Raw genomic sequence first — 21,459 nt, 5'->3', positions numbered from 1 at the left:
TTGATATTATTCTATGGATTGGCTTTCTTCTAATAAAGGTGTCATAGATTTTCGACGGAGGTCAGTATTTTTCCAACCGCCCAGTGGTAAGACATTTTTTTAGGCAGCCAGACATCAGCAGATGCCGCACATCATTTTTTGCATCTGTGCGAGGAAGCTCATGAGGAGAGGTTGCCAGGCATTATTGGCCAGTATTGTATCAGTGACCGAGCTAGTCACTCAGAGGCAAGAGAAGGTCGACGTAATTAGAGATTTCCCCAATGTTTTCCCCGACGACGTTTTAGGCATCCTACCAGACAGAGAGGTGGACTTCTCTATCGAGCTTATGCCACGTACTATGCCTATTTCTAAGACGCCCTATCGTCTAGCACCTGCAGAGATGAAAGAACTGAAGGATCATATTCAGGACTTGCTAGATATTGGTTTCATTCGCCCTAGATTCTCTCTATGGGGCGTACCGGTACTATTTGTTAGGAAAAAGGATGGCAGCATGTGGCTCTGCATTGATTACAGGGAACTGAACAGAGTCATGGTCAAGAACAAGTATCAACTGCCCAGGATTGAAGATCTAATTGATCAGCTTCATGGAGCATCAGTATTCTCGAAGATAGATCTCCGATCAGGATACCACCAGCGAAGGTGAGAGAGTCTGACATGCATAAGACGGAATTCAGGACGCGTTATGGGCACTATGAGTTTTTAGTTAGGTCCTTCGATCTGACTAACGCGCCAGCGATCTTCATGGATCTCATGAATCGCGGGTGTTGGTAACTTGATTCTGGAGTTTGACAAAACATGAATCAATCGATTAACAAAATATGAATCAACTGATACGCGCAAGCAAATTCGGCAACTGAACTTATCAACAGAAATCAGCTGATAACATGATACAGAGTAAACTGATCAGTTGGAACTGATCAGTTAAAACATTCAGCTGAATGCCTCAAAGTCTCTCAACTGAAGATGTCTCGGGAAAGAACAAAGAAGACATAACAGATTACAAGAGCACCGCACAACAACCAAGACTACTTAAAACAACGCATTCCGGACAAAGCAATTAAGACGCCGAATTACAATGAATGAAGCAAACAATATCGAAGGAATAATCAAGTGGAAACCAACGGATACAAAGATTCAAATTTATCTCAAGATTACCGTTGGAAAAGAAGAGTATAAATATGGCAGAAGAAAAAGAAGAAAACAGATACATCATTCAAAACTTGCCATTACTCTGTCAAAATCTCAGCTCACTCTTATTTGATTTATTCGTAGCAATCAAGGCTACAAGTTGAGCAAACTAGCACTCTGTAATATTTGTTAATTCAATAGTGCTAAGATCAGTTACGCACAGAGATCATTTTGTAATACTAAGAGTTTCAGTTTATGCAGTGGGTAAGTCCTAACTGAAGTGGGTCTGTACAAGTGTTGTATTGGATCAAAGTCTTTTAGTGGAAATCCTATCCTTGTGATAGAAGGGGTGACGTATGAGTAATTAAATTCTCCGAACATCCAGAAACAATCCTTGTGTATTTTATTTCAGTTCTGTATTCTATCTGTCAGTTAGTTACCTTCCGCAACTACCTCAGTTTAACTGATTGATATTGACCAACAAGATTCCGAGAATCAGTTTGTCATCAAACTGAACTCAAAAATTCGAAATGACCAATATTAATTAAGAGTGTTTATTCAACCCCCCCTTCTAAACACTTTTGACACGTCAATCGATCCTATCAAGTGGTATCAGAGCGGTTGAATCTTGTTCTTGAATACTTATGATCTATAAATCTGTTAGCATGACTTCATTCAATAAAATTCCTATGTTCTCAAGAGAAGATTTCGATGACTGGAAAATCAGAATGCAGGCTCACTTAGCTGCACAAGATGATGACATGTGGTATGTCATAACAGACGGACCCATGAAGATTCTAAAAGTAAATACAGCAATTGCCATAACTGAAGGGGCACCACAGAGAATTCAAAAACCCAGAGAAGAGTGGACAACGAGGACAAAAGAAAAGCCAATCTTGAAAATGTGGCCAAAGATACTCTATACAAAACACTGGACAAAGCAACATTCAACAAAATAAAGATGTGCAAAACAGCAAAAGAAATTTGGGAAAAGTTGATTCAGTTATATGAAGGAAATGACCAAACAAAAGAAAATAAACTCTCTGTTGCTGTTCAGAAATTTTACAATATCAAAATGAAGGTTGGAGAATCAATGAATGAGTATGATGAAATGGTGAGCAGTATTGTAAATGAATTAAATGCACTCGGAAAGGTGTATACTAACAAAGAGGTTGCACTAAAAGTGATGAGAGGTCTTCCAAAGGAATGAGATGTCAAAACTATGGCTATGAGAGAATCTAAAGACTTGAACCAGATCGAACTTCATGAACTATTTACTGATTTAAAGGCTTATGAATTTGAATTGCAGAGCAGAGAAGGAGAACCATTTACTCCTACAGCTACAACTGCTCTAGCAGCTGTAAGAACTGAATCAACCAGTTCAGTCGAGAAATCTGCCGATCAGTTAAGCAATGATGCTATGTCATTATTCATCAAAAAGTTTGGGAGATTCATGAGAAAGAACCAAGGAAACCTTCAGAAGCAATACCAGAGAAACAATTCCAAAGAAGAAATAAATGCTTGCTACAATTGTGGCAAAACACGTCATTATATTGCTGACTGTCCTAAACCTAAAAAGGACAGTCAAGGATCAACTGACAGAAGAAAGAAATCATATGAGCATAAAAGAAGATCCAGAGATGATAAGAAAACCTACAAAAAGAAACATGAGGTTCTATTATCTGAAGAGAACAAATCCAAATGGGCAGAAACTGATAGTGACGAATCAGAACCAGAAAGCTCATATAGCTCAAGTGATGAAGAGGAAGTCAAATGTCTAATGGCCAATGATACTGAAGCAGAATCTACAAGTCAACAGGTATTTGATTTTAGTTCAACTGATTTTACACGAGAATAACTCATTTTAACATTGCATGAAATGGTAAATGAGTACCAGAAACTTGCATCATCATTTGAGGAAATAAAGTCAAAGAAAAATGATCCCATGGACAATAAAACCAAAACTGATGAATCATTTGATGGGTTGAGTCTAAAAAGGGAAATTGCTGAGTTAAAAGCAGAGAGAAAGAAAGATCAATCACTGATCCAGAAATTGATCCTTGAAAATTCAAAACAGACTAAACTCATTCAATCTTGGAATAAGTCATCTACCGCACTGAATGAGATGCAAAATTCACAAAAATCAGTTTCTGATAAAACTGGTTTAGGGTTCAATAATCAAGGAGAAACGTTTTCAAATGATACTCAACCAAAGCGGACAATGAACAAAGGGAAGTACATTCACTTTGTCAAATCAGCAGTGGTACAAAAACAAATTGAGCCCAGTAAACTGATTGAACAACTTACTGAGAAGATGAACAAGGCTAGAAAATATGGGATTGGCTATAGCCAAAAGCTTTCAACTGATTCACAAAGCGGGTCATCAAAAAGATTTCACAAAAACTATTCGAATAGCTATGTCAATTACTATAACTGCAAGCTAGTTCAGAAGAGATACAGATTGAACAATTAGTTGAATAAGACTAAAACACATACTGTATCAATTGTACACTACTCACCAAGCACACAAAAGCCGAGAAAAACCATTTGGAATACAGCTACTGGAAAGTCAGTTAGACTAATCCAAGTATGGGTTCTAAAGGGACTAATAAGTTCTGGACTTAAATAGATATGGGTACCAAATCATATTATGTGTGTGCTTGCAGGTAACAAGTACAGATAAAAATTCAATATGGTATTTGGACAGCGGTTGCTCACGACGTATGACAGGAGATGCAAGTATGCTATCTCAACTGACCAAATATAGAGTTTCGGAGATAATTCCAAAGGTAAAACCGTGGGTAAGGGTAAGTTTATCCATGGTAACTTTACTATTAAAGATGTTTTATTAGTATAGAATCTGAAGTATAACTTGATTAGCATCAGTCATTTATGCGACAATGGATTCTCGGTACAATTTGATAAAAACTCATGCTCAGTTAAAACATCAACTGATGAAATCATACTAACTGGCAAACGATGTGGAAACATATATAAAGTCAGTTGGAATGAACAGCCTCATGCACCGGTCTGCTTTATTGCTTCAAAATCATCTCAAAACTGGTTGTGGCATAAAAGGTTAAATCATTTAAACTTTAAATCCATTGCCTATCTGAGTAAACATGAACTTGTAACTGGTTTGCCCAAAATAAATTTTTCAAAAGAAAAACTTTGCTCAGCATGTCAGTATGGAAAACAAGTACGATCTTCTTTCAAAAACAAGGGCTGTAAGTCTTCATCCCGATGCTTAGAACTATTGCACATGGATCTCTTCGGTCCAATACCAGTCATGAGCTTAGGGGAAATGAAATACACCTTGGTGGTCGTAGATGATTTTTCAAGATTTACTTGGGTTATCTTTCTCAAATCCAAAGACCATACGGCTGCACAACTGATTAAACTCTTTAAAAGACTTTTAAATGAAAAATCAGTTGGGATTGATCGAATCAGATCTGATCGAGGAACTGAATTCATCAATCAAACACTTTCAAGCTTTCTAGAAAATGCTGGAATCAAGCATGAGCTCTCAGCAGCAAGAACTCCTCAGCAAAACGGTGTAGCTAAGAGAAGAAATCGAACCCTTATAGAAGCTGCTAGAACAATGCTTGTTGATTCTGGTATTTCTCAAAGATTTTGGGCAGAGGCAGTAAACACTGCATGCTATACTCAGAACAGATCAATGATTAATAAGAATCATATGAAAACACCATATGAGATCTGGCATGGAAGAAAAAGTATAATCACTTATTTCAAAATATTCGGCTGTAGATGTTTTATTCATGATAATGGTAAAAATTACTTAAAAGCATTTGATGCCAAATCTGCAGAAGGAATTTTCCTTGGATATTCATCAGTTAGTATAGCTTCTAATAAGAAAATTTTAAATGTTGAAGAATCTGCGCATGTTGATTTTGATGAAACTGCACTAACAGATAAGCCAACTGATCAAGTTGAGCTAGCTGATCGATTTTCAGATATCAGTTTGGAAGATGATGACAAAGATGAAAATCATAATAATCAAAACATCCTTCAAACACCAGAACCAGAGATATTGGATAAATTAAATGAGCAGGAAGTCAATGCTGACAATCAGTTATTAAAGGAAAATGATAATATTCAAATATCAGCTGACGAGGCATCAACTGAAGCTGAAAACTGCATTCAGTTACCAACTGAAGAAGTTGTAGATGCAACAAATGCTGAGCACAGATGGAGAAAATCACATCCACCATAATTGGTAATAGGAAATCCATCTGATCCAGTAAGAACTCGCAATCAAATGTTAAATTTATTTATTCATTCATCCTTTGTCTCACAAATGGAACAAAAGAAAACTGATGAAGCTCTTGCTGATCTTAACTGGGTAAATGCTATGCAAGAAGAGCTGAATCAGTTCACTCACAATAATGTCTGGAACTTAGTTCCAAGACCAAATTCAAAAACCATTATAGGTACAAAATGGGTGTACAGGAATAAACTAAACGAGGACGGTTCAGTTATACGCAACAAAGCAAGACTAGTAGCACAAGGATATAGGCAAGAAGAATGAATTGACTATGATGAGATGTATGCTCCAATTGCAAGATTGGAAGCAATCAGAATATTTCTTGCTTATGCATCTCACAAAAACTTCAAAGTTTACCAGATGGATGTGAAGAGTGCATTCCTAAACGGTCAGTTACAAGAAGAAGTGTATGTTGAACAACCTCCAGGTTTTGTAAATCACAAACTTCCTGATCATGTATACTATTTGAACAAAGCATTATATGGTCTTAAACAAGCTCCCAGGGCTTGGTACGAAACTCTTTCAAAATTCCTAACTGATCATGACTTTACAGTCGGATCAGTTGATAAGACCTTGTTCAAATTTATTAAAAATAATCATATTCTATTAGTTCAAATTTATGTTGATGATATAATATTTGGGTCAACTAACCCCAAATTGTGCGAAAAGTTTGCTAAGTTAATGCAGGAAAAGTTTGAAATGAGCATGATGGGTGAACTGACATTTTTTCTTGGACTGCAAGTGAAGCAACTGGAAACTGGTATATTCATTAGTCAAACAAAATATACAAAGGAGTTGCTAAAGAAATTTGGTATGGAATCATGCTCAGCTGCAACTACTCCCATGAGCACATCAGTTAAACTAGATACTGACGAAGGGGGAATATCAGTAGAGGCGACATTATATAGAGGATTAATAGGTTCATTGTTGTACCTAACAGCCAGTCGACCTGATATTGTTTTTGCTGTCAGTATGTGTGCCAGATTTCAAGCAAATCCTAAGCAATCACATTTCTCAGCTGCTAAAAGAATTCTGAGATATCTTAAGGACACGCAAAATGTTGGGCTATGGTATTCCAAAGACTCCACCTTCAATTTAGTTGGATATTCAGACGCAGATTATGCAGGATGTAAGCTTGATCGCAAAAGTACAAGTGGATCTTGTCAGTTTTTAGGAGACAGACTGATCTCTTGGTTCAGCAAGAAGCAGACATCCATAGCTACCTCAACAACAGAAGCAGAATATCTTGCTGCTGGTAGCTGTTGTGCACAACTGATCTGGATTCAGCAACAACTGAAGGATTATGGAGTAACGTCAACTGAATCGCCCATATTTTGTGATAATACCAGCACAATTGCCATCACTTATAATCCAGTTCTTCACTCAAGGACCAAGCATATAGATGTTAGGCATCACTTCATTATGGATCATGCGTTAAAGAAGGATATTCGACTAGAATATATTTCAACTGAACAGCAAGCAGCTGACATCTTCACAAAACCATTTCCCGAGGCTAAGTTTTCTCACTTTCGAAATATTCTTGGTTTAATTGATTTATCTTATAAATTATTAGTAATATTGCTTCACTAACAGAATTATATGCAGAAAATAAGAACACAACAAATTGAAAATAACACTTCATTAAGAATACCAACGTTCCCATTTTACAGAAGATATCATGGAATCAACTGAATCTAGCCACGCCCTAACCCAATCATTTAACTCATAAATTCAAACTCTAGCAAAAGCCCTAGATTTCGAAATCTTATCAACAACATGCCACTCCTTCCATAGCATTGCCTCCAAAAGACATTTGTCTTCAACCAAATCCCTAACATGCCTCACTTCAAAACGTTCAAGGTATTCCAGTGCTCTTGCCTCCTGAGCACGAGTAGGAATAGCACCACTGTCACTCACCCTCTTCAACTCATGAATCTTTTCCCATGTTAACATCACCTTCTGAAAAACATATATCTCCATCTTTCTCTTGATATCTTTTAAACGAGGGGTTGACTGCTCAGTAACATGAACATGAGTGCTGCTGCATGCATCAGAATCAGACATATTGAAATATTTTTGAACTGATATTGCATCACATTTTTATCACTATTATCTTATTTATAGAAAAATGATGTTGGAGAAGCTGAAGAGTCTCAAGTCAATCAATGCGTCTTTCACATTTACCAAGGACTTTAAGTTATCAGGTGTTCATTGTCAACTGACACCAGTTTGAATTCTATTAATAGTTGTTTAAATAGTCCCAGTTCATGATCAACTTATGACAGTTAGTCTTTCATCAGTTCATTTGTTTACATATCACAGCTGATGAAATATATCATTTGCAGAAAAACAGAGTTAAAACCAAATAAATATTTCATTACTTATAAATGTTGGTCTGAATTACATCATCATAATTCTCCTCCATAACAATTATCCAAAATTTCAGCCAAACAGATAAAGAAGAAGGACCAGTCATGAGAAAGCTTTGAGAATGAGCTATGCGCCTCAGGATCTTCAATTCCTTGCGGAGCATCAGCTGATACATGTGACCATCCTTGAAGATGTCCACCCACACAGCAATATCAGCGGAAGAAAATCAAAGTTTTGCCAACAACAACGATTTAAAAATATCCAACAACTGATAAAAATTGTTTGCGAAGAAAATAACAACTGCTGCTCTGAGGTCCTCGGGTGCCACTACTGCCGACCCAAGCTGGCTCACTGGTCCCCGCCCTCGGCCCTGGCCTCATCAGTACCTACAACAATCAAGTCTAGTGAGCCTAAAGACTCAGCACGCATAAATCACAGGTAACGAGTAAAAATCTGAATTTAAAATATGCATGTGATAAAATATCCTGTCCTGAGGCATACTGAAAATAATCTGTACTGAGCAATTATAATACGTGCATAACTGAACTGGAAGTCACTGTAAAAATATTTGCTCCTTGGAGCCTGTACTGAAATATCTGATAAAATTTTCTGTTGAGATTATGTTTTACGCCTGTGGCCACTGCACTAAGCTGAACTGATCGGTAACTGGCTACCGGGGAGGCTGAAACTGAACTGAGCTGGCCGGTCACTGGCGACCGGGTGGTACCATACTGAACTGATCGGTCACTGGCGACCGTATAAAATAACACTCCCACATAGTGAATGAACCACAAGCCATATCGCATAAATCTCAAAAATAATCATTTTCTGTTTAATGCACGTAAAATAATTAACTGGCGTAATGAAAATTCCTGTAATTTTACCAACTGGATTGGATTGGATCGTTCCCAGGCTCGCTGAAACCTAACTGTGCCATGAAAATATGCAATAGCTTAAACTTAACCAACTATGCAATTTACGTTCAAAAGATGCGACTATGACGCCTAATGACTTCGCATTTAATCATGACTCCGAACCAACCTGAACCGACACCGAACCGACGTATATTCATGATTAAAATACGCTGAAAAATCATAAAATAATGTTCCTAAAATGGTAGGGTCGAAATCTAGGTGGAATGGAGGCCAAAACACGAAACGCTCTTTCGAGAGTCAATTTGGCACATTGCACCGTAAATTCTCGTACGACCTCAAAAATGATCCAAATGACGAACGGTCGAAAACAGGACCTTCCCAACTCAATGAGGCACTGTCCAGTCCAAGGCCAAGGGCTAAAAGCCAACCAAGAACTCAAACAAGCCTTCTAAACGACACAGCAACTTGCTGTAATTTCCAGCAGCTGCGACCTTGCTTGCATCGCGTCGTTTGCGAGACTTTTGGCCATTGGGGCTTGAACCACCGACCAAAGCCTCTCCACAACGTCCCAAGGAGTGATTTGAACCATGGCTAAGGGCCCTAGGCCAGCCACAATCCGCATCACACCAAATCTTAACCGAAGGGTCCAACCGAGAGCAACGTACATGCGTGTGTAGTGTTTATGCTATGATCGATGTCTCGTGTCGTTCCAATGGCCATTTCATTGACCATGGCACGATCTAGACATCTAGGAGCATGATATGAACCGTGGCTAAGGGCCATAGGCCAACCAAGATCCATACCAAGCAACCAAAGAACGAACCAAAAGCTGAACAAATGAAGAAGCCGAAGGGGTATAGGGGCTGTTGTGACGTTTTGATTAAAAACCGATGAACCATGGACCAAGCCACCAAAAGGGCAACTTAGTCACATCTTAGACATGCTAGGAAAGTGATCCAACCATGGCTATAGGCCCTTGGGGCAGCCAAGATCAGATCCAACCCCTTGACAAGAAACTGAATTTTCGAACCACATTTTTCTGCACCTAAGGGACTTGCTGTCATTCTGAATTTCCAGCAAGCATGGGGCTGGTTTGAATAGACCAACATGGTCCTAATGCATCCTACTACATGTATACAAGCCGCCTTGGGAGCCTGGAATCGAACCAATCACCTGAAACCACAAAACTCAGAAAAACGTGAAGCTTGTCATGAAAGGGCCGAAATTCTGCATGTGTGTTCCAAAAATATTTTGACATGTATCTCGGTTTTTGCTTGCTAAAACATGATCATGTACTGAAAAATAAATGATAATATGACTTGATTGAGGTTTGAAAGAAATCTAGACATGCCTGGTTTCGTTTCGAAAGAAAACGAAAAGAAGAGACGAGACGGCGCGGAGGAGACGGAGTGGCTTGCTTCTCTACCTTTCTTGGCTCTCGATTTTTCTCCCTTTCTCCCTAGCTGCTATCCACGTTTTTTCTACTGAAAAGGGGTCTTATTTTCGGTGGAAGTGGAGGGGGGAGTGATGGTTATGAAGGTGAGGAGAAGGGTGCACAAAAATAGGATCATATCAAGACCAAGTCCACTCCCCTTTTGAATTTGAATTTTGAATTGATATCAAATGAGTTGGTGGATGCTTCTAGGAGGTGGTGGCCGAAATTTAGCTTGATTCTAGACTAGGATATGTCCATTTATTTAATTAAATTGTGCTCCCAAAAATCCTAGAATTATCCTACTAATTACATGCAAAGAATTGGTCAAAGTTGGTGAGTTGGAAAATGAATCTGCTAGCACTAAGGGTGGCCGAAAAATGCATGATAAAATAAAGGGAAATGTTGATTATCTAGTCAACTAATAATCCTTGAAAGCCTTACTAATCCTTTAAATAATTTAGTGAGCTAACCCCTTAATTTAATAACTTAAATGAGTTCATTTCTTAATCACCTCAAATAATTAAATTAAATCTTCAAACCTTCCTTTCTAACTTAAATGAACTTAGTTACTAGCTAAATTAACTTCTGGAAATATTTCTCAAATCTTAAATTCTATCTCAAAACTCCAACTCCGGTCCGGCCTCACTGAAAATACTGAAATGCTAAAAATCAATCTACTGAACTGAAATAATTAACTTCAAACAAATGCATTTAAAATAATCATGCAATGAAGTCAATTAAATTTAAAAATCTAGAATTATGCATGGCTTATACGTCTACTGATTTACGGGTTCTACAATCCTTCCCCCCTTAAATAAATTTCGTCCTCGAAATTAGAACTCACCGAATAACTCAGGGTATCGACTTCTCATCTCCGGCTCAGACTCCCACGTAGCTTCCTCCTCTGAATGGTTGAGCCATTTGACTTTGACTCGCTTAACCAACTTGTTCCGAAGTTTCTTCTCCTGTCTGTCTAGGATCTGCACGGGTCTCTCCTCATAAGATAAGTTCGGAGTAAGCTGCAACGGCTCGAAATTCAGCACATGCGAAGGATTTGCCATATACTTCCTCAGCATGGAGACGTGAAAGACATTGTGTACTCCGGCCAGATTTGGCGGAAGAGCCACACGATACGCTAGCGTCCCAACTCTGTCGAGGATCTCAAACGGTCCAATGAATATCGGACTGAGCTTCCCTTTCTTGCCAAATCTCATGACACCCTTCATAGGTGCCACTTTCACGAAGACATGATCGCCCACTGCAAACTCTAACTCTCTCCTCCGCTGATCGGCATAACTCTTCTGTCGGCTCTGAGCAGTCCTCATCCTATCACGGATCTTGACTACTACATCTGCTGCCTGCTGAACAATCTCTGGACCCAACTCTGCTCTCTCTCCTACTTCATCCCAATGAACAGGAGATCTACACTTGTGACCATACAGCGCTTCATACGGAGCCATACCTATGGACGACTGGAAACTGTTGTTATAGGTGAACTCTACCAATGGTAAGTTCGACTCCCAACTCCCAGAGAAATCAATGACGCAAGCACGGAGAAGATCCTCTAAGATCTGAATAACTCGCTCCGACTGTCCATCTGTCTGCGGATGGAAAGCTGTGCTAAACAGCAACTTCGTACCCAAAGTCGAATGCAAACTCTTCCAAAACGAGGAAGTGAATCTGGGATCTCTGTCGGATACGATAGAAACTGGAATACCGTGGAGTCGGACTATCTCTCGGATATACAGCTCTGCATACTGAACCATGGTGAAAGTCGTCTTAATAGGCAAGAAGTGCGCTGATTTGGTAAGACGATCTACAATCACCCAGATAGCATTCGATCCTCTGGCTGACCTCGGCAATCCGGTCACAAAGTCCATGGTAATGTTCTCCCACTTCCACTCGGGAATAGGAAGAGGCTTGAGCAAATCTGCTGGTCTCTGATGCTCGGCCTTCACTAACTGGCAAGTCAGGCACTCGGATACAAAACGCCTGATGTCCTTCTTCATTCCTGGCCACCAATACAATAGCTGCAGATCTTTGTACATCTTCGTACTCCCAGGGTGAATAGAGTACGGGGACGTATGGGCCTCTGATAAGATGTCTGCTCGGATAGAATCACTGCTAGGAACCCATATCCTATCTCGGTATCTCACAATACCGTCGCTGACTGAATACAAAACACTGCCCTTAGCTTCATCTCTCTTCTTCCACTGTGCCAACTGCTCATCTGCTGCCTGACCGCTGCGAATACGGTCAATAAGAGAGGACTGGATAGTCAAGGTAGATAAACGAGGAACTCTACCTCGAGGGTAAGTCTCAAGATCAAACCTCTGCATCTCGATCTGAAGAGGTTTCTGAATCGTCAAATGAGCCATCACTGCGACTTTCCTGCTCAAAGCATCCGCAACTACATTAGCTTTACCCGGGTGGTAGCTAATGTCACAATCGTAGTCTTTCACAAGCTCCAACCAACGTCTCTGACGCATGTTCAGCTCCTTCTGCGTAAAGAAATACTTGAGGCTCTTATGGTCGGTAAAGATCTGGCACTTCTCTCCATACAGATAGTGCCTCCAAATCTTCAAAGCAAAAACTACGGCCGCTAACTCCAGATCATGGGTAGGGTAATTCTTCTCATGGATTTTCAGCTGTCGAGAAGCATACGCTATCACTCTCCCATGCTGCATCAAAACTGCACCTAAACCAAGCTTTGAAGCATCGGTATAAAGGACAAACTCACCATGAGAAGAATTACCCTAGCATACGCTATCACTCTCCCATGCTGCATCAAAACTGCACCTAAACCAAGCTTTGAAGCATCGGTATAAAGGACAAACTCACCAGATCCTGACGGTACAGCCAAAACGGGTGCTGAGATAAGAGCTTGCTTCAAAGTATCGAAGCTCTTCTGACACTCCTCGCTCCACACAAACTTCACATTTTTCTTGGTCAGTGCTGTGAGTGGAACGGCAATGGATGAGAATCCCTGAATGAATTTCCTGTAATATCCTGCTAGCCCAAGAAAACTGCGGATCTCTGATGCATTCTGAGGCACAACCCAATCTCTGACTGCTGCAACTTTCGCCGGGTCTACCTCAATGCCACTGCTAGAAACAATGTGGCCCAAGAACGCCACCTTCTCTAACCAGAATTCGCACTTACTGAACTTTGCGAATAGTTTATGTTTCTGCAATGTCTGCAACACTGTGGTCAGATGCCTGCTGTGCTCCTCCCGACTCTTGGAGTAGACGAGAATGTCATCTATGAACACTATCACAAACTGGTCGAGGTACGGCTGAAATACGCGATTCATGAGATCCATGAAGATCGCTGGCGCATTTGTCAGACTGAACGGCATCACAAGGAACTCGTAGTGACCATAACGAGTCCTGAAAGCTGTCTTCGAAACATCAGCACCTCTCACCCTCAACTGGTGATAACCCGAACGCAGAACTATCTTGGAGAAAATCGAAGCTCCCTGCAACTGGTCAAACAGATCCTCAATCCTCGGCAGTGGGTATTTATTCTTCACTGTAACCCTGTTCAACTCCCGGTAGTCAATGCAAAGCCTCATCGAGCCATCCTTCTTTTTCACGAATAAGACTGGCGCGCCCCATGGAGAAAAGCTCGGGCGAATGAACTCCTTGTCGAGAAGTTCCTGGATCTGCTTCTTAAGCTCTGCCATCTCTGTCGGTGCTAGACGGTACGGTGCTTTGGATATCGGAGCCGTACCTGGCATAAGCTCAACGGAAAACTCCACCTCTCTCTCTGGTGGCATACCAGAGACGTCTTCGGGAAAAACGTCTAAGAAATCTCTAACAATCGGAACATCTGAGGCTGACTGGCTGGGTTCCTCGGGGACAGATAAAAAGGTTGCTAGAAATGCCCGACACCCTCTATGCATGAGCTTCCTAGCCTGAACATAAGGAATAATGCGCGGTAAGGAAAAGTACCTGTCCGGCTCAAATAAGAACTGCTTCATTCCAGGCGGTCGGACAAGAACGGATCTCCGCTGGAAGTCTATCAACACTCTGTTCCTCAATAGCCAGTCCATCCCTAGGATGATGTCAAATTCCGGCATCGGTAGCACAATCAGATCCGCATAAACAAGATTACCGTGCAGCTCAAGGTCTATATCTCGGATAACATTGGTGGCTGCCATCTCCTCGCCTGACGGCAACACTACTGAAAAGGCTGTATCTAGCCCAATGGTCTGGATCTTGAGAAAGTTTGCAAAGACCTCCGAAATAAACGAGTGAGTGGCCCCTGAATCTATCAAGGCCTTGGTAGCGGAACCAGATATAAAAATTCTCCCTGAAAGAGCGGAGCTCTAAGTTGAATCCCACTACAAGATCTAAACTTATAGACACGCAAAGGTCTAGGCTCCTCTAGCTTAATTTCCCCAAAATAAATCTGAGTAGAGCATGCAATCCTATAACAGTTCTAAGTTCAAAATCTAAATCCCGATTCCCAAAATGTTGAAATTCGAAGAATAACTTAAAGTTTAAAGGTACCTGTCAACAACATAGTCTCCGGGTTGGCTTCCGCGGCATGGAGAGCAAAAACTCTGCCTTGGGTAGGCAGATTCCTCTGAGGGCACTGCAGCAACATGTGGTCTGGACTGCCACACTTAAAACACTTTCCTGAGCCAGCCATACATGCTCCAGGATGGCGACGTGAGCACCTGGGACAGACTGGGTGCTCCTGAGTCCTCGGGGCTGGGCGTCCCCGCTGCTGCTGCTGCTGCTGCTGCTGGCCTCTGTTCCTGGGCGGTCATTGAAAAGGCCTCTTATTCTGCTGCTGATGCTGAAGAGGAGGAGGGCGGTGCGGTGCCTGGACTGGGCGCTTGCCCTGGCGATCCCTCTCGATATCCCGCAGATCCTGCTCTGCGGCTAAGGCCTTGGAGACGGCAACCTCATAAGTAGTAGGGTCAGATACCCTAACATCCCGGCGCAAGATCGGCCGTAAACCCACCAGGTAGTGCATCAGCTTGGCTTTGGCATCATTCGCTATCAGGGGCACAAAGTGACAGCCCCTCTCGAACTTACGGATAAACTCCGTAACCGACATATCCCCCTGTCTCAGGCTCATGAACTCGGTGGTCAGCCTGGTGCGAACCTCCTCAGCAAAATACTTGGAGTAGAAAACCTCCGTAAAGCGGGTCCAAGAAAGTGTAGCCAATGTCAGGGCTACCGAAGCTCCTTCCCACCACAAGCGGGCGTCTCCAGTGAACAAGTAGGTGGCACATCGGACTCGGTCTGCGTCCCCCAGCTCCATAAAATCGAAGATCACCTCGAGGGATTTGATCCATCCCTCGGCAACCATGGGGTCAGATGCCCCAGAGAATTCCTTCGGGCGCATCTTCATGAATCGCTCATACACTGCCTCGGGCCCTGTCGGCCTGGCTGCGGCTGCGGCTACGGCATTGCCCCCCGCAAACTGTGCGAAGAACTGTGCCATCCCAGCTAACATCTGGGCACTCATGTCCGGTGGGGGCGGTGGAGGAGGTGGTAGGTCTCCCTCCGGTCTATGCTCCTCTCTGTCCTCCCGGCGAGGCTCCACCTCTCTGTTACGCTCTAAAATGCGTCTAGGGGGCATACTGTTCCAACATTACCCATACGTAACTAACATGCATAATTCCATAATTTATTTTAAATGAACTCTGAAATACTGAAAATCTGGAAGCATGCTGACAAAATAATTCATGCTATAACTGAAATGCTGAACAAAATGCTGAACTGAAAAAAAAACTTACAGACCAAAGGCGTGGCTTCGTGAGCTTCTCGCGGTCAGTAGTAGTGAAGCATTCAGCTGAATGCCTCAAAGTCTCTCAACTGAAGATGTCTCGGGAAAGAACAAAGAAGACATAACAGATTACAAGAGCACCGCACAACAACCAAGACTACTTAAAACAACGCATTCCGGACAAAGCAATTAAGACGCCGAATTACAATGAATGAAGCAAACAATATCGAAGGAATAATCAAGTGGAAACCAACGGATACAAAGATTCAAATTTATCTCAAGATTACCGTTGGAAAAGAAGAGTATAAATATGGCAGAAGAAAAAGAAGAAAACAGATACATCATTCAAAACTTGCCATTACTCTGTCAAAATCTCAGCTCACTCTTATTTGATTTATTCGTAGCAATCAAGGCTACAAGTTGAGCAAACTAGCACTCTGTAATATTTGTTAATTCAATAGTGCTAAGATCAGTTACGCACAGAGATCATTTTGTAATACTAAGAGTTTCAGTTTATGCAGTGGGTAAGTCCTAACTGAAGTGGGTCTGTACAAGTGTTGTATTGGATCAAAGTCTTTTAGTGGAAATCCTATCCTTGTGATAGAAGGGGTGACGTATGAGTAATTAAATTCTCCGAACATCCAGAAACAATCCTTGTGTATTTTATTTCAGTTCTGTATTCTATCTGTCAGTTAGTTACCTTCCGCAACTACCTCAGTTTAACTGATTGATATTGACCAACAAGATTCCGAGAATCAGTTTGTCATCAAACTGAACTCAAAAATTCGAAATGACCAATATTAATTAAGAGTGTTTATTCAACCCCCCCTTCTAAACACTTTTGACACGTCAATCGATCCTATCAAGTGGTATCAGAGCGGTTGAATCTTGTTCTTGAATACTTATGATCTATAAATCTGTTAGCATGACTTCATTCAATAAAATTCCTATGTTCTCAAGAGAAGATTTCGATGACTGGAAAATCAGAATGCAGGCTCACTTAGCTGCACAAGATGATGACATGTGGTATGTCATAACAGACGGACCCATGAAGATTCTAAAAGTAAATACAGCAATTGCCATAACTGAAGGGGCACCACAGAGAATTCAAAAACCCAGAGAAGAGTGGACAACGAGGACAAAAGAAAAGCCAATCTTGACAATGTGGCCAAAGATACTCTATACAAAACACTGGACAAAGCAACATTCAACAAAATAAAGATGTGCAAAACAGCAAAAGAAATTTGGGAAAAGTTGATTCAGTTATATGAAGGAAATGACCAAACAAAAGAAAATAAACTCTCTGTTGCTGTTCAGAAATTTTACAATATCAAAATGAAGGTTGGAGAATCAATGAATGAGTATGATGAAAGGGTGAGCAGTATTGTAAATGAATTAAATGCACTCGGAAAGGTGTATACTAACAAAGAGGTTGCACTAAAAGTGATGAGAGGTCTTCCAAAGGAATGAGATGTCAAAACTATGGCTATGAGAGAATCTAAAGACTTGAACCAGATCGAACTTCATGAACTATTTACTGATTTAAAGGCTTATGAATTTGAATTGCAGAGCAGAGAAGGAGAACCATTTACTCCTACAGCTACAACTGCTCTAGCAGCTGTAAGAACTGAATCAACCAGTTCAGTCGAGAAATCTGCCGATCAGTTAAGCAATGATGCTATGTCATTATTCATCAAAAAGTTTGGGAGATTCATGAGAAAGAACCAAGGAAAGCTTCAGAAGCAATACCAGAGAAACAATTCCAAAGAAGAAATAAATGCTTGCTACAATTGTGGCAAAACACGTCATTATATTGCTGACTGTCCTAAACCTAAAAAGGACATTCAAGGATCAACTGACAGAAGAAAGAAATCATATGAGCATAAAAGAAGATCCAGAGATGATAAGAAAACCTACAAAAAGAAACATGAGGTTCTATTATCTGAAGAGAACAAATCCAAATGGGCAGAAACTGATAGTGACGAATCAGAACCAGAAAGCTCATATAGCTCAAGTGATGAAGAGGAAGTCAAATGTCTAATGGCCAATGATACTGAAGCAGAATCTACAAGTCAACAGGTATTTGATTTTAGTTCAACTGATTTTACACGAGAATAACTCATTTTAACATTGCATGAAATGGTAAATGAGTACCAGAAACTTGCATCATCATTTGAGGAAATAAAGTCAAAGCAAAATGATCCCATGGACAATAAAACCAAAACTGATGAATCATTTGATGGGTTGAGTCTAAAAAGGGAAATTGCTGAGTTAAAAGCAGAGAGAAAGAAAGATCAATCACTGATCCAGAAATTGATCCTTGAAAATTCAAAACAGACTAAACTCATTCAATCTTGGAATAAGTCATCTACCGCACTGAATGAGATGCAAAATTCACAAAAATCAGTTTCTGATAAAACTGGTTTAGGGTTCAATAATCAAGGAGAAACGTTTTCAAATGATACTCAACCAAAGCGGACAATGAACAAAGGGAAGTACATTCACTTTGTCAAATCAGCAGTGGTACAAAAACAAATTGAGCCCAGTAAACTGATTGAACAACTTACTGAGAAGATGAACAAGGCTAGAAAATATGGGATTGGCTATAGCCAAAAGCTTTCAACTGATTCACAAAGCGGGTCATCAAAAAGATTTCACAAAAACTATTCGAATAGCTATGTCAATTACTATAACTGCAAGCTAGTTCAGAAGAGATACAGATTGAACAATTAGTTGAATAAGACTAAAACACATACTGTATCAATTGTACACTACTCACCAAGCACACAAAAGCCGAGAAAAACCATTTGGAATACAGCTACTGGAAAGTCAGTTAGACTAATCCAAGTATGGGTTCTAAAGGGACTAATAAGTTCTGGACTTAAATAGATATGGGTACCAAATCATATTATGTGTGTGCTTGCAGGTAACAGGTACAGATAAAAATTCAATATGGTATTTGGACAGCGGTTGCTCACGACGTATGACAGGAGATGCAAGTATGCTATCTCAACTGACCAAATATAGAGTTTCGGAGATAATTCCAAAGGTAAAACCGTGGGTAAGGGTAAGCTTATCCATGGTAACTTTACTATTAAAGATGTTTTATTAGTATAGAATCTGAAGTATAACTTGATTAGCATCAGTCATTTATGCGACAATGGATTCTCGGTACAATTTGATAAAAACTCATGCTCAGTTAAAACATCAACTGATGAAATCATACTAACTGGCAAACGATGTGGAAACATATATAAAGTCAGTTGGAATGAACAGCCTCATGCACCGGTCTGCTTTATTGCTTCAAAATCATCTCAAAACTGGTTGTGGCATAAAAGGTTAAATCATTTAAACTTTAAATCCATTGCCTATCTGAGTAAACATGAACTTGTAACTGGTTTGCCCAAAATAAATTTTTCAAAAGAAAAACTTTGCTCAGCATGTCAGTATGGAAAACAAGTACGATCTTCTTTCAAAAACAAGGGCTGTAAGTCTTCATCCCGATGCTTAGAACTATTGCACATGGATCTCTTCGGTCCAATACCAGTCATGAGCTTAGGGGAAATGAAATACACCTTGGTGGTCGTAGATGATTTTTCAAGATTTACTTGGGTTATCTTTCTCAAATCCAAAGACCATACGGCTGCACAACTGATTAAACTCTTTAAAAGACTTTTAAATGAAAAATCAGTTGGGATTGATCGAATCAGATCTGATCGAGGAACTGAATTCATCAATCAAACACTTTCAAGCTTTCTAGAAAATGCTGGAATCAAGCATGAGCTCTCAGCAGCAAGAACTCCTCAGCAAAACGGTGTAGCTAAGAGAAGAAATCGAACCCTTATAGAAGCTGCTAGAACAATGCTTGTTGATTCTGGTATTTCTCAAAGATTTTGGGCAGAGGCAGTAAACACTGCATGCTATACTCAGAACAGATCAATGATTAATAAGAATCATATGAAAACACCATATGAGATCTGGCATGGAAGAAAAAGTATAATCACTTATTTCAAAATATTCGGCTGTAGATGTTTTATTCATGATAATGGTAAAAATTACTTAAAAGCATTTGATGCCAAATCTGCAGAAGGAATTTTCCTTGGATATTCATCAGTTAGTATAGCTTCTAATAAGAAAATTTTAAATGTTGAAGAATCTGCGCATGTTGATTTTGATGAAACTGCACTAACAGATAAGCCAACTGATCAAGTTGAGCTAGCTGATCGATTTTCAGATATCAGTTTGGAAGATGATGACAAAGATGAAAATCATAATAATCAAAACATCCTTCAAACACCAGAACCAGAGATATTGGATAAATTAAATGAGCAGGAAGTCAATGCTGACAATCAGTTATTAAAGGAAAATGATAATATTCAAATATCAGCTGACGAGGCATCAACTGAAGCTGAAAACTGCATTCAGTTACCAACTGAAGAAGTTGTAGATGCAACAAATGCTGGGCACAGATGGAGAAAATCACATCCACCATAATTGGTAATAGGAAATCCATCTGATCCAGTAAGAACTCGCAATCAAATGTTAAATTTATTTATTCATTCATCCTTTGTCTCACAAATGGAACAAAAGAAAACTGATGAAGCTCTTGCTGATCTTAACTGGGTAAATGCTATGCAAGAAGAGCTGAATCAGTTCACTCACAATAATGTCTGGAACTTAGTTCCAAGACCAAATTCAAAAACCATTATAGGTACAAAATGGGTGTACAGGAATAAACTAAACGAGGACGGTTCAGTTATACGCAACAAAGCAAGACTAGTAGCACAAGGATATAGGCAAGAAGAATGAATTGACTATGATGAGATGTATGCTCCAATTGCAAGATTGGAAGCAATCAGAATATTTCTTGCTTATGCATCTCACAAAAACTTCAAAGTTTACCAGATGGATGTGAAGAGTGCATTCCTAAACGGTCAGTTACAAGAAGAAGTGTATGTTGAACAACCTCCAGGTTTTGTAAATCACAAACTTCCTGATCATGTATACTATTTGAACAAAGCATTATATGGTCTTAAACAAGCTCCCAGGGCTTGGTACGAAACTCTTTCAAAATTCCTAACTGATCATGACTTTACAGTCGGATCAGTTGATAAGACCTTGTTCAAATTTATTAAAAATAATCATATTCTATTAGTTCAAATTTATGTTGATGATATAATATTTGGGTCAACTAACCCCAAATTGTGCGAAAAGTTTGCTAAGTTAATGCAGGAAAAGTTTGAAATGAGCATGATGGGTGAACTGACATTTTTTCTTGGACTGCAAGTGAAGCAACTGGAAACTGGTATATTCATTAGTCAAACAAAATATACAAAGGAGTTGCTAAAGAAATTTGGTATGGAATCATGCTCAGCTGCAACTACTCCCATGAGCACATCAGTTAAACTAGATACTGACGAAGGGGGAATATCAGTAGAGGCGACATTATATAGAGGATTAATAGGTTCATTGTTGTACCTAACAGCCAGTCGACCTGATATTGTTTTTGCTGTCAGTATGTGTGCCAGATTTCAAGCAAATCCTAAGCAATCACATTTCTCAGCTGCTAAAAGAATTCTGAGATATCTTAAGGACACGCAAAATGTTGGGCTATGGTATTC

Source organism: Primulina tabacum, chromosome 2, assembly GCF_025594145.1.
Source record: "Primulina tabacum isolate GXHZ01 chromosome 2, ASM2559414v2, whole genome shotgun sequence".
NCBI classification, from domain to species: domain Eukaryota; kingdom Viridiplantae; phylum Streptophyta; class Magnoliopsida; order Lamiales; family Gesneriaceae; genus Primulina; species Primulina tabacum.
Note: the sequence above shows the minus strand (reverse complement) of the source record.